The sequence below is a fragment of the Macrobrachium rosenbergii genome, chromosome 58 (assembly GCF_040412425.1).
Source record: "Macrobrachium rosenbergii isolate ZJJX-2024 chromosome 58, ASM4041242v1, whole genome shotgun sequence".
Lineage (NCBI taxonomy): Eukaryota > Metazoa > Arthropoda > Malacostraca > Decapoda > Palaemonidae > Macrobrachium > Macrobrachium rosenbergii.
Window position 1 is genome coordinate 3,507,377 of NC_089798.1, and position 15,473 is coordinate 3,522,849.

At 36.8% G+C, this 15,473-nt stretch overlaps 1 long non-coding RNA gene across 1 annotated transcript in view; it reads left to right on the forward strand.

Annotated features, from left to right (window-relative positions):
- The window catches only part of LOC136837319 (uncharacterized), a 139,162-nt gene extending 124,290 nt beyond the window's left edge, over positions 1–14,872 (forward strand). Inside the window, exon 4 of the long non-coding RNA XR_010852639.1 lies at positions 14,771–14,872. This is a non-coding gene — a long non-coding RNA (uncharacterized lncRNA). The remainder of the gene's footprint in view (positions 1–14,770) is intronic.
- The last annotated feature ends 601 nt before the right edge of the window (positions 14,873–15,473 follow it).

The window sequence follows — 15,473 nt, forward strand, 5'->3', positions numbered from 1 at the left end:
ATATATATATATATATATATATATATATATATATATATATAAATGGGTGTGGGTGTTGTGCGTGTGTATGCGAGTGTAAGTATTTCTGTTAAATTGTATTCTTTTCGATCATGAAGATTTAATATGATGATTTACTCAACTATAAAAACAATGGAAGAAAGGAAATATAGGGTCTTCTATTGTTCCAGCAGCTATACTCCCCAACAGGCCTCTGTAATAAAATTCCCCTGAAGAGGCCTGATAGGAGGCAGCATTGTCAAGTTGAAGTATATCCTTCCTTTCTCTGTCCTTCCTCTCACTTTGTTTTTCATTGTGGAGCACATGGTATATATATATATATATATATATATATATATATATATATATATATATATATATATATATATATATATATGCTTATATGTCACTAAATAGCGTGATGATATATTTTATCATTGTACCTCGAAAATGTGTTGAAAGAACACGAAAGCGCTTGGTACTGGCCCTGGCTAAATATATATATATATATATATATATATATATATATATATATATATATATATATATATATATATATATATATATATATATATATATATATATATATATATATATATATATATATATATATATATATATATATATATATATATATATATATATATGTGTGTGTGTGTGTGTGTGTGTCTGTGTGTATTTATATGTGAGCACCCACATGGAAAGAGCAGACCTTTTAGTCGGACCGTAAAATCGAGGTCTTCGCTTCAGTTCGCACCCTGCCTTCGTCGTGGCAGCACCATATCGCAGGGATGGAAACTTTGCTGGGGGTTGAGGGTCATAGTAGAAAAAAAGATGACATATGTCTATATTACTGTTGTACGATGTCATAAACTGGTTAGGCTAGCATCAAATTGTCTGTAGCACGCGGAACTATCTTTTTATTTATCTTTTAATGGTTCGAATTCAGAGAGACCTACAAATAACGCTGCAGGGTCTAACAATGAAATGAATTAGGCCTATACATATTTCATTCTTACTTCATCCACATTTGAAAATGACGACTTGGGTGTCACCTTGTCCCTCGCAAGTATAAAAGGTTGTAGTGCCCTTATTAGGCTCATAAATTTAATCGTTGTTATCGCCCAATTTCATTCAACACATGTACTGTCCTCCATGTTCTTCTCATATTATCTATATTTTTCTCTTTTTGTTTCCCTGTCAGCATCCTTTTCCTTCATTTTTTCCACAGTTTGTCATGCGCCAAATATTTTTGTGTTTCTGATCATATAATTTTTACTTCTCATTTACCCAGTTCTTCATTGGAGGGGTGGGTAGAGCTTTCGGCTAGCACGCTGTTGGCCCAGCGTTCGACTCTTCGACCGGCCAATGAAGAATTAGAGAGATTTATTTCTGGTGATTGAAATTCATTTCTCGTCATAATGTGGTTCGGATTCCACAATAAGCTGTAGATCCCGTTGCTAGGTCACCAGTTAGTTCTTAGCCACGTAAAATAACTCTAATCCTTCGGGCCAGTCCTAGGAGAGCTGTTAATCAGCTCAGTGATCTGGTTAAACTAAGATACACTTAACTTGTTATTTACCAACCTAGAAATTGTTACCATAGAAAGTGACAAAGCCCCAAGGCAGTCAGGGTTGTGGACCACTCGGTGGGAGGAAGTGCCCATTCAGAGGCAGATGAAGCTCCAGTTTTTCTGATGGCGGTGATAATTCCAATTTTCAATCGTATGGGATGCTAGTAAAAGAAAATAGCAGTATCTCAATGCTCTGTATGTGTAGTCATAAAAAGGCCATGAGTAGAGGTCACTACTGATATTGTAAGAAACCCACAAAGAATAAAGGACTAAGTCATGGGTTTTGAATGTTTGTGGATATGATGCTGAAAGGAGAAATGTATTATAGATGACATGTTAAAGGAGAGAAAGTTGAAGTTTTTAACGCAGTTAGACAAAAGTGAAAGGGCACCATGCGCAGTAAAGGAATGCCAGAGAACTGTTTGTCAGGGGTAGCTGGAAAATATAGACCTAGGCCAGAGTTGGTGTCTTGAGTTTGACAAAAATAAAAGGTGTAATAATGGGTGTCTGTGGTCCAGGAATGGAAAAGAATGACAGCAGAAGAGAATCCATTTTGGAGAATCTGAATCTGTGCCTGCTAAGTTTAGAGAACAATAAAGGGTGTATTATTGGGGGATTAAACACCAAGTAAGTGACAGTTAAAGAGAGGGCCTAGTTGGTAGGTATGGTGCTCGTAGAGTAAATGAGAATAGAGGACATCTTGTGGAAATGTGTTTGAAAAGAATACTCATTGTTGGAAATATATGGTGTACAAAGATTATGAATAATAAATGAGAGAGGAAGACGATGGATGTAATGGTGATAACAGGAATGGCTTTTGGTATATCTGATTATAATTTGAGTGAGTCAAAAGTTAAAATAGGTACCACCTGGTGAGATTGTTACTAGAAGCGTAACTGAGGCAAGTGAGATAGATAAGAAGGAAGTGAAAGGAGATAATAAGGAAAAATTTTTGAATTTTGAACTCCGGTTAAAGACATGAAATAGAAGGTGTGGATGAGAAGTTATCAATTTCCACGACAGTGCCACTTGCACTACAGGGAGTGTTTGTTGTTATAGAAGGTAGAAAGAGGGAATAAAAGCAATGAAGGGTGGAATGAGGAAATTAAAAGCATAGTGAAGAAAAAAGATTACAGAGATGCAGATGCATAACAGCGGAGATCATATATAAGGAAACAAAGGGAAGGATAGAGAAGTCAAGATGAAAGTGAGAGAAAAAAATACAAACGTGAACGGGATTCTTCTCATGAATCATTTATGTGAGAAATTCGAGAATAAAGGGAAGACGCTGAATGTTACAAATGTAGCGTTGATAATGTATAGCACAGAATATAAGTTAATGAGAGAGACTAAAAGCTTTAATGATGTAGGTTAAGCGTCTGTTAGAACGTGTAGGCGGTGTGCAAGTGGCTTAAAACAAGGGCGGGTTTTTATGGCAGTTCAGTAACTTTGTTGATGGAGCGACACGAAATGTCAGAGATAGTACAGTGAATGTAAAATCAAAATTCCATATTTACTTTGACTTTGTAGGACCAAAGTTGTATGATAAAAGCGGGAGTCCTGAATAGACTGCAGAATGATTGAAGTTTGCAGATGACAGTGTACTTAGGTGACAGTAAAATTGTAAAAGAGTTTGAAAGTGTCAGCAAGAAGAGAGGGATAAGAGTAAAATGTGAAATTAATATATCTGCAGCTAATGTGACTGTTTCCTTGCCATTTACGATTAACAGCGCTTGTTTTTATTTTCTTGTAGATGCTAATACTGTAGACTCATAATAAAGCTAATATTTCGGCTTATAGTGATTGGGCGTTATGAATATAGAATTAGGCCGAAGGCCAAGCACTGGGACCTATGAGGTCATTCAGCACAGAAACGGAAATCGACAGTAAAAGATTTCAAAGGTGTAACAGGAGGAAAACCTGACAGTTGCACTATGATTCAATTGTTAGGAGAGGGTGGAAAGTAAGATGGAAGAAAGGAGGTACAGTAAAAGACCGAAAGGGGTGCAGCTAGGGGCCAAGGGCACGCTGCAAAGAACCTACATGGCACCGCATGAGGTACACTGACGGCACTACTCCCCTACGGGGTTGACACCGGTCAGAATATATTGCATCGAGAGATATTCAAATTCACCAACATTGTTTTTCCACTCGCCGTTGGGAAGGAGGATCGACAGAGCAGAGCAGGAGGCTGTTCAGCACGATGAACACATCTGCAGGTCACCGCGGACAAATAAAAGACCATCGAGCCCATTTCCGCCGCGTGCACGAATCCTCTGGTTTCGATGGAGCTTTGAAAAGAATTATGACAGGATGAAATGTTCCGATATGTTAGTGCTGAAATAGCTTGAATCCAGGGCAACTGTTTTCAAAAATAGAAGCTCCAGCCTGTGAAGAGGATCTATCTAAAACGTGAAGCCTAATGATGAAATTTAAAATTGTCCTAATAATTTATTATGTTTTTTAATATCATATGAACAAGGAACGTTTACATATGTGTATCAGGGTATCCTTTAGTTGGAAAGAAATATTCTGTTTATGAATATTTACTTAAGATATTCCCGCTTATTTTTTTACGAAACACCTCTAGAGATTTGACAATTTATCAGTTATGGAAATATTTAGGCTTTTATTTTTTATGTAATTTTGGCACAATCCGTCACAGATTTGTTAGAAAATATTTTAATACAAACTGTTTGACATTAAACATGTTTTATATTTAGTAAGTAGTAAGGACAGAACCATTATAACTTAGTTTACACTAATATTTTAATATATAAATCTTTAACATTTAGGTATATTATAATGTTATGTATTTAAATTCATCTCATATATTACTAAAAAAATTTAGATGCATCGTATAAAAAAATTACTTTTAATTTAAACTGTGCTTTCACCTAACGCAAAGAATGTTGTTGCCTAACTTAATAGCTAGAAAAAAAGAACATTTTTCGGAAAATGCTGCTAAAACTGACCTGTGACGCTGCTCTTCAAAATTCGTGAGACATCATCAAAAGGGAATCTTAGTACATACAACATGTAAATCAAAGCGGTTTATTAAATGTCTATTTATCAGATAAAAGGATTAAACCTACATCCTTAATCTTTATTATATTTTACAATTTTCTTTGACGTCAGCTTCCAAAGCCACAACTACAACCAACACGTTCCCACAACACTCCCTTTTCCCTCACCCACCCCTCCCCCTACTTTCCCACCCACCCAACCACCACACCACCCCCGTTCCCCAAACTGTCCAGTTTTTACAGGCTATAAAAACAGCCCGCCATGAAATCCATCTCTAATATTGAACATTAGGTAGCCTGTCTCATCGGCTTCGCCTTTCAAATGAATCTGGTCGAGAGACTGAGCCCAGATTTACGACGACTAAATCTGAAGAGTGACTGATCCACTTGACAGTGGTGCCTAAAAACATGAATTTCACCCGTATATTAAACAATGTTATTATTATTATTATTATTATTATTATTATTATTATTATTATTATTATTATTATTATTATTATTATTATTATTTCAATAGATGAAAGCTAGTCACATGGAACAAGCACACTAAAGGGGCCACTGACTTGAAATTCAAGCTTCGAAAAAATTTTGGTTCCTACCTCCCACCGCAGACCCACACTGCAGCAGTAACTGATCATGATACAGAGCCAGTGATTTTTTATCTCCCTAGGGGAGACGCGAACCCGCGACATCTGAGTGGCGTTCCACGACACTAACCACTATACCAGCGGACCAGCTAAATAATAATGTTTGTAATGTAACGATTTTAGAGGAACATTTTCAACACAGTTACTTTGTTCAGTAACGCTTAACCAACGTCATTTCAACACTTGCTGATAACAGAATCACGCACTCATGCGTAATTTTACTTACTCATCTTCATAACATTTATTAGTTAAGTTAATGACAATCATTTACTCAGGTCTAATTGTTAACAGTAGATGCTTCAATGTTAAGGACAATCTTTATTCAGGTCTAATTAATATCAGTGTAGGTTTTTATGTTAATGGCAATCTTTATTTAGGTCAAATTAACATCTGCAGAGGTTTTTATGTTAATGACACTCGTTTATTCAGATATGACGAATATCAGTGGAGGTTTTTATGTTAATGAAAATCTTTATTCAGGTCTAATTAATATCAATAGAGGCTTTCAACCTTAGCGCTCTCGAACGGTAAAGCAGCGAAGAGAAGGATACGAAGAAGCCAACAGCAAAACACAAAAAAGAGAGAAAATTTTACTTCCTTTAATGAGCATTAGCTCGATCTAACTTAATTTTTCAACGTTAAAAGAGTTTTTTTTCTTTGACGTCACTAGCGCACAGAAAACTAGATTTCGTAGGATGTACTCATTTTAATTTCTCTGATCCTATAAACTACAAAAATAGGCCTTAAGAACAGTGATTAAGTTACCTTGCCGGAAGAGAAAAACCTACGTTTGATAGAAACATCGGGATCAGAATAACTGGCCTTTGAAGCTGGAGTGACCAAAGTAATAAAGTAAAGTTACGGACAGAATTTCGCAGAAGAGACGTTTTTCAACTTACTTCTCAGTAAAACAAAAAAAGAATAAAAAAAGAGCTGTATATAATCCTTCCTATTCCTTGTGGCGATGTGAAAGCGATGTTCGTACCAAGCGTGAATCGTACAAAGTTTGCAACTGCGTGCAATGCACCTCAAATCATGTGTAGCTCCCAATTCCTACATGGTGCTCCGGGAGCAAGAGCCTTTGCTGGCATAAGGCTAAGTCAGTCTGAAACAGACGATGCATGGCTCTGATAGTTTCGTCATTTTAACTACTGCATAAGTTTTCCATAGAATATTGTTTGTATATCAACAACTGTTCATAAACTAAATAAGTGAATAAATTATTTATTTTTCTGGTGACTTATTCAATTCAACCTAACGTCATGCCATCAGTTTATTTTCGGTCAAATTATTTTATGAGTTCTCAAGTGAGCATGTTGAGATGGATGTTTACTAGACTAACGAGCAACGAAACGATAAGACTGAAATAATGAAGGTCATCGGATTTTTTGGATCATCCAATGCACGATCACTCCAAAAGTTTTCGTAAGCGGCGACGTTATGACCTGACATTTTCCACCAAATACCCCAGTACTGTGAAGAAAACCGTTTATATATTTTTGCAAGTGAATTTTGTTTCATATACCTCTCGGGTTTGATAATACTATTCAGTTGGATCTTTCCTAGATACCGTAGTGACCCCCAAGGGTTTTCTGGGGTCGTTATCTAGGACTAATATTTCTTGGGGGTCATTATCTTTATGATGTTTACAGTCTTTGGTTATGTTCTTACGGTAATCCCCAATGGGCTTGTACTAAGCACGCCGCAAAGGAGGATACATACCTGGTTAAAACCCGTGGGGGTCAATATCTAGGAAAGATCTAGTCAGTTCTTATTTCTTGCATCTTTCCCGTTGTTTGTACCCTCGTCTTATCCAAGCAGCGAGAAGAGGAAAACCAAATGCATCCAGAAAGACGAGCCACTTATTTCGGTCCAAATTACCCGCTGATCTTCTTCACCGAAGTCGGGTGAATTTGTGGATGTTATTTCACGCCTGCGACACATTCAAGTCGCAGCGAGAGGCATCATTTCCTTCCCAGAAGGAAGTTTTAGCCAATGTTTACACATAACCGTAAGAAAAAGAATTTCGCGAGGAAGTCCTTAGCAGTATATCTTGAATTCCTATTTGACTGTCCCATGTGAATTTATGTTCTTTGTCCATTCTGTATGACTGTCCCATGTGAATTTATGTCCTCTGTCCATTCTGTTTAACTGCACCTTTGGCAGAAATTACTTGCTGAGGATCTGCACTTGTGTCTGCTAAGGAATAAGCAATTCATCCACTGCACAGAAATGGTTATAAAACAGAGCCAATATTCAAGGTTTTAGCGATATGTATTGCTTAGCATTTTGTTTGATGACTGCAAGTTTCTGCTTACCTCTCTCTCTCTCTCTCTCTCTCTATATATATATATGTGTGTGTGTGTGTGTGTGTGTGTGTGTGTGTGTGTGTGTGTGTGTATGTATGCGCGTGTGTCCTGTGGCGGAATGTAATAATACTACCACCATAGTCCTGCGTGTCGTAATAGGCGACTAAAAGGACAACTGCTGCCTTTCAATAATACCTTTTAGTCAAAGCCTAGGCCCAGTGCCGATAACTGTGGTTAACAACTGCAAGAGCATGCGGTCTTTAAAAATCTTAGGCAAATCTTTGAACCTTGCTGGATGAGTTAAGGAATGCGAATGGGGCTAGAGCGAAGCGCGTCGGGATTCCCTGGCTGGCGTGGTAAACGATAGGTATACCACGGAGTTTACGACTGTGGTTAAAGAAGGGAGTGAAGGAGTGGAAAATTACATTAGGATCATGGAATGGTGCTGCCCTGACAGGAAGGTTAATAGAAATTGTGATGGGGAGCAGGGTGATTGATGTTCTGTTTTCAAGAGGCTACGTGGAAAGAAAGGGGAACCATAGAGGTGGGTAATGGATTGGGATATATTGAAAGAAATGGAGTAAGAATAGCGAGTGGAAAGAAGTGGTTGAAATAAAAAGAGTCAGCGGTAGGTTTATAATACAGTAGTAGCGTTACTTGTAAGGGAACATATTATTAATATAATTTCAGCAACAGCAAGTAAAGAACTGGTAAACGATGGAGAGAAAATAATCACAGAAGCAGATGTGAAAGGCAGAATTAGTAAGAGTAGAAATAGATATTAAGAGGTTCATGGAGACCAAGTATTTGGTGCGAGGAATGAAAATGGAGAGTAGTCTGTATTAACTCCTGATTTATGAAAGCATATCGTCATTCAAGAACACATGAGAATGGGGGAATGCAGAGACAGATAAAATCAATACCCTGTAGTTAGGAGGGATGACAAAAGTAGCGTAGCGAAATAAGGTCATTCACGGGGAAGCAAATGTGAAACAATACAGGTATCCGGTGATGAATACCAAGATGGAAAACAGAAAACCCAAGATGCTGAAAACGTCAAGGATTAAAATATGAGATCTCAAAGGAGAACAGTGGGAGCTATATAAGAGCCAGGTAAGAGAAAGACATTAGGGAAAAGTATACTTACCAGAGGTGGGAGTCGGAAGAGTAGATAATATTCACGAGTAGAATGCTATGAAAATAGCATGTGTAAAAGGCGCAGAGGAAGTGGATATGGAGTGCCAAAAAGGAATGAAAGATGGTGATGGAATAATTAGGTAGATTTGATTAGTTAGAAGTGTAAGGCTCTACAGGATGGGAAGGCGAAGCATGTGCAAGGTTAAGTATATCTTAGTTTAACCAGACCACTGAGCTGATTAACAGCTCTCTTAGGTTTGGCCCGAAGGATTAGATTTATTTTACGTGGCTAAGAACCAGCTGGTTACCTAGCAACGGGACCTAGAGCTTATTATGGAATCCGAACCACATCATGACGAGAAATGAATTTCTATCACCAGGAACAAATTCCTCTAAATCTTCATTGGCCGGTCGAAGAGTCGAACGCTGGGCCAACAGCGTTCTAGCCGAGAAATCTACCCTCCTCTCCAATGAAGAACTCGAAGCATGTGCAAGGTTCTTAGGAACGATATAGAGAGGTGGGAAGAGAAAGTAAGGGGCTATTGGCCATAGCTACTGGAAGAGCTACAGAGGAGTTGAATAGGTTAGGCATAAAGAAAGGAGAAAAAGATTTTTACAGAATATCAGACTCAAGAAAAAAGCATAGACAGGGCCGGGGTCTGTCAAGTGTCGTGCAAAATATAATAAAAAATATCTAGCATAAAGATGATTACATAAAACGAAGATGGCTTGATCATTATAGGCATCTTTTAAACATAGAAAATGAAAGAGGGGATCTAGGGAGGTAGGAAGCGTAGAGGTACCGGCAATCAAGATACGATCTGTACAGGTAAAGTTCAATGAAGAATGGCAAATCACCAGGTCCATTAGAGATACTAAATTAAAATGCTGAAGGCACCTGGTAAAAGAGAGGGAAGAATAGATACTGGAACCATTAGGGGCAATCTGGGAGGAGGAAGTATTGCCAAAGTCTAATGATAAATGTTTAAACGGAAAGGAGATATTATTGAATGTGGTAATTATGGATGAACCAGACTATTAGAACATTTGTTGAAGGTTTTAGAATGAATGAATACTTAATGAGATATTAGGAGCGATTGTTAAGATATTCGAACATCAGTACGGTTTCATGAGAGGAATAAGAATAGTTGATGCTGTCTTTATAATAAGAGTTAGGGTGAGAGAGGCTGGAAATTAAGCAGAATTTCTTACGTGCATTTGTAGACCTACAGAAGGCATCTGGTGTTTTGATGTGTATCTAAAAACCTTGGTTTCGCTGGTTGAAATGAAGTATATAAGAACAAGTATATCAGCAATAACAGCCTGTGTGTACTTATTAGGGATGTATTGAGTGAAGGGACTGGGATTGAAAATCTGTGGGACTTACCATATGCAGATCATCTTGTGATTACGGAAGAGATGGGAGAAGTATTACAAAGAAGGGTCAGAGAGTGGCAGGAGTCTCTTGAATGGAGTCTCTCAGGTGGAAGGCAAGGGCGCTACCTTGCCTTCCACCTGAGAGACCTGGGTTCGATCCCGACGTGAGTCAGATATTTATTTCTGTTCCACACGTGATTGTGTGTTGATTATTTCTATCTTATTCACTCAGAAGGGTAATTCGAAATGAAATGGTGTCTATTGGGTCATTGCTGAGTCGGGAAGTTGGGGAAAACTCGCTGGTATGCAAGCAGTTAGCTTGGCCAGGTAATTCCCTGGGTGCAGTTGCTCTCAGGTTCCAACTTCTTTTAGACTTGTATGGCCTAGTGGATAGCGCCCTTGCCTTCCACCTGAGAGACCTGGGTTCTATCCCGACGTGAGTCAGAAATTTATTTCTGTTCCACATGTGATTGTGTGTTGATTATTTATATATATATATATATATATATATATATATATATATATATATATATATATATATATATATATATATATATATATATGTTTATATATATACATATGTTTGTATATATACAGTATATATATATATATATATATATATATATATATATATATATATATATATATATATATATATATATATATACATATATATATATATATATATATATATGTGTGTGTGTGTGTGTGTGTGTGTGTGTGTGTGTATGTGTGCGTATATAATCAAGTATCGAGGATATCTCATTGAATATTTACTTAGCAGAACACAATTTCCTTGGGCGTTATACCCAGTGTGGTCAGCCCTCTTTTTAGCAATCTAATTCCCGTTAAAGTCTTTTTGTAATAAAAAAAAGTTCGATTTACCATCACTGTATGGACTGTTTGCTCGATATCACATTTCTTACGCAGTCTTCATTTTTCTTGTGTTTTTTTTTTTTTTTGTATCGTGTCAATCGTTATAGTGTTGTTCTGTAGTGTAAGTGATCTCTAATTTTCCTAATTATTTCTACTGAAAAGATCAATTCTCTTCTTCAGGACCTCTCTCTTGTTTCTTACTGACTTCAGGTTACGTTTCTTTCCCCAGCAAAAAGTTTCTATTTTAATTTAAATAATTCTTTTTATTGAATACATCTACCCTTGATACTGGGAGGAACGCAGAGGCAGAACCCAGAGTTATCAGTATTTACATGTGTGGAACTGAATCCTTTTTCTCGGGTTAAGAGTAAACACGCTGTTGATTCGCATTTTTTCAGTCTGTCTGCAAGTCTCTGTGGCTGTCTACACGGCACAAGGTCATCATATTTCAGTAAGATTCTGCTTCGAGTTTCTATTAATCAGTGTTTACACTTCTTCCATTACCCAACATTTAACCCACTTTTAGACTTATTTCAAATCATGACTAGTCATCCCAGTCAGCCAGTGAAAGAAAAGCCTAACAAATTAGGCATAACAAATGAACAGCACCATCTTCTATCCTTAAGTCATCTTTTCAATGCGAACAACGGCATGTATTAGTATGATAATGATGGCTGGTAGTGCCATTAATCTGCTGCTTTAAACATTAAGTAGTCCACAAAATAACATAATAATTTTTAAAAATATCGGTAGGCGTTATTATTAACAACAAACCCAGGTACGAATTCAGGAATTTTTGAAATACTCATGGGGCTAAACAATAATCATGAAAACATAATGATAAATAACTCAAAGTTAGGCATAATTCTTTCTCTCTCTCTCTCTCTCTCTCTCTCTCTCTCTCTCTCTCTTACGTTAAACATAGCACTTATGCAAACCATACGAATACAAACAAATCCAAAAAAATATCTGCTGTTATTTTGACAAAATAGGTACTTTGATCTAGTTCTTTTCCCTGGAAACGAGTTCCAGCTGCGTCGAGAATCGGGGGCGGTAGTCATTAACATGGAGGTGCGCAAAGCGTCTGCAAATAATAAGAGAAGGAAACGCCATCGTGACATCGAGCCTCCTTGGAGAGTTCTTACTGGACGCTCCTGCAGTTAGTTCTCATTAGGCTCCTCTCGCGTATCTTGAGCGCTTTGCTCTGAATCGCCTCCAGCTGCTGCTGTGGTACTGTGCGTTACTACCCTAAAGTAATGCAAAGCGTCTGCAAATAATAAGAGAAGGAAACGCCATCGTGACATCGAGCCTCCTTGGAGAGTTCTTACTGGACGCTCCTGCAGTTAGTTCTCATTAGGCTCCTCTCGCGTATCTTGAGCGCTTTGCTCTGGAATCGCCTCCAGCTGCTGCTGTGGTACTGTGCGTTACTACCCTAAAGTAATGCTCCTTGTATTTTATAAATTACTTACATTATTATGTTTATCTATTAGTTTGTTAATTTATTGTTTGTTTTTCCAATAACTGATCTCTTTTTTTTCTGTATTTGCTGTTAACTTCTGTTACATCTTTCAATTGAACATCGTATTCTTTGGAAATTTGAACTCCAAGTCAATGGCCTCAGCTGGGTTTGTTCCTTATGAATAGGGCTCATCTTTTGAATAATAATAATAATAATAATAATAATAATAATAATAATAATAATAATAATAATAATAATAATAATAATAATAATAATAAAGTCTGGAAGGAATCGGAACAGACTTTAGCATAGTTTGAAGAGACGTGGTTGAGTGGCTTCTCAACGGTCTGGAAGTTTTCATAAGTAACCGCTGAAGCAAAAGTCATTGGAATAATAAATAGCTGTAAAAGCGGAAACAGTAGGAGGTACCAACAGAATAAGCGGTAACAGTGAAATGACTCAGCATTACTTTTAGTACTTGAAACTCAAACGCCTCAATGCACATAAGAGTGCCTGGGCCTATGTGTATGTTAGTTTGTATATTTGTGAATAAAGAAATTACATGAACGATAGATCAGCGAATTACAATCGAAATAGTATGGCAGAATAAATCCTATTATAGATATTCATTCTGAATAAGAGTCGAGTCCTAACTATCAATAAAAATAAACAAGGAAATAGTGCGCCGAAGCTTCTTCGGCGCAATCGAGTTTTATGTACATCGTATAATGCTGTGTGAAATTCTCTGTCACGGCCCATGAAACTCTCAGCGGCGGCCCATGAAATTTTCAGCTACTGCCCGGTGGTGGCCTGTAGCGATGCCAGGCGCACGATCATGGCTAACTTTAATTTTAAATAAAATAAAACCTACTGAGGCTAGAGGGCTGCAATTTGGTATGTTTGATGACTTTGCAGCCCTCTAGCCTCAGTAGTTTTTCAGATCTGAGTGCGGACAGAAAAGTTGCGGACGGACAGACAAATAGCCATCTCAATAGTTGTCTTTTACAGAAAACTAAAACCACTTTACTCACGAACGATATACTAAGGTCTTCCTTAATGGTTATAAAATAAACTTTTATTTCTTGCCTAACATCCTTAGCTTGTTACTGCGACATGCGATATCAAGGAATAAATCTATGATATGGAAAAGATGGTAAGTCGATACTGGTGAAACTCGGGTAATCTATATTAAAAAAATAACAAAAGACAAAATTGTCAGAACTGATTTCAGGATAAAAGAAATGTACTAGAGCCCTAGAAAAAAGGGGTGGGTGAGGTGAACCGAATGAGGCAAATGGATTGTTCGTCTTTCAGTTATGATTCTTTTTCTTGCTAGTAATCTAATTTTAATGGTCAGCTTACAGCGGTACTGTGTGGCTTTATGTATCAAGACAGTAATGTGATCACTGAATTCTAGAGCTCAGTCCTGCCGCCTCGTCACGGAATTGTTGACTCATGAGTCATGGCTAGGCCTGCGCCTATGACTGGTTTCTGAAAAATACTCTTGATGGAGAGGGGGAGATTTTTAATAATACATTTTAAATCTTTGATGGGTGTCTAATGTATAAAACTACCTTTGATGGATGGGAAATTCAGCCAGGGTTGCTTTTCTTATTTATTTTTATCGGTGTCCAGTGAATACCATTGATAGGGAGGGAGGGAGGAAGGGAGAGGGTTTCAGTGATGCATACAATTTTTTTGTTCAATATCTAAAGAATACATTTGTTTGGGAGGTATTTTATTCACATCCTCCTTCTCTACCCAACCCCCAAGCCCCCAATATCCCTGATTACCCCGACTTCCCGTACGCCATCTTATTCGGTCGAGAGTAAGATGGTGTAAGATAAAGTGTATTTTTTGTTTTTTTATTTCCCTCACCGACAAACGAAGCCTTAAATTGCATATGTCTATAAAACATTTTCTGCTCAAAATGATTTTCTTCATTCAAATATATATATAAATATATATATGTGTATATATATATATATATATATATATATATATATATATATATATATATATATATATATATATATATATATATACATATATATACACACACACACACACATATATATATATATATATATATATATATATATATATATATATACATACATACATACATATATATATATATATATATATACATATATATATATGTATATATATATAAGTTTGTGTGCGTGTGTGTGTGTGTCCTTCATAATTACATATATCTATAAACAGAGATCTATAAACAGAGAAGAGAGAGAGAGAGAGAGAGAGAGAGAGAGAGAGAGAGAGAGAGAGAGCAAATAGGCAATACTTTCATTTGATCTGTCTCTTCGAAATCGATCACTCTGCTCTTCAAATATCATTTTCATTAGGAGGAGATTCCGTCAAGAATAACCTGGATACATCTGCTGTTCGTCTGCCAATCATCCGCTAGACTTTTAGCATTTCACCGGAAGCTGTCATTATAATCATCAACAACAGGTAAGTATTGCAAAGGCATAGGATCTTTTCTTTATTCTTATATGGAGTTCTTCGGAAACGAATCTTACAAAGGGTAAAAGGATAATTACGCATGCGCAACGTCATCTATAATCACAAAATCCCAGAAAACTATACTGTTACGAGATTATTATTACAGTATAAGTAGTCGTTGAAGTAAAAATACCTTATTTCATTATTATTATTATTATTATTATTATTATTATTATTATTATTATTATTATTATTATTATTGTCATCCCATTCACAAGTAACAATTAAAGAAAATATTACTCGATCAGACATGATTTCTTAAACAGAAAGACCGTAATTGGAAAGAAGGAAGCGGCGCAGAGCAGGAAGACACTTTGATCTTTTTTCACTCCATGATTTTTTGGAAGTCGAAGAAAGGATGCCAAAGATGGAAGCGTTCTTTCCAGAGCAAAGTGACGAGAGGAAATAGATTCACTTCTTCAGCTGTTGCTTTATGGAGAATCTCAAGGAAGAATCTTTATAGCAAGAGAGAAAATAGACGAAACAAAAATAAAGCATGATCACCTGAAAAGGCAGGAAATGAGATGTCTTTCAAAGTAGAGT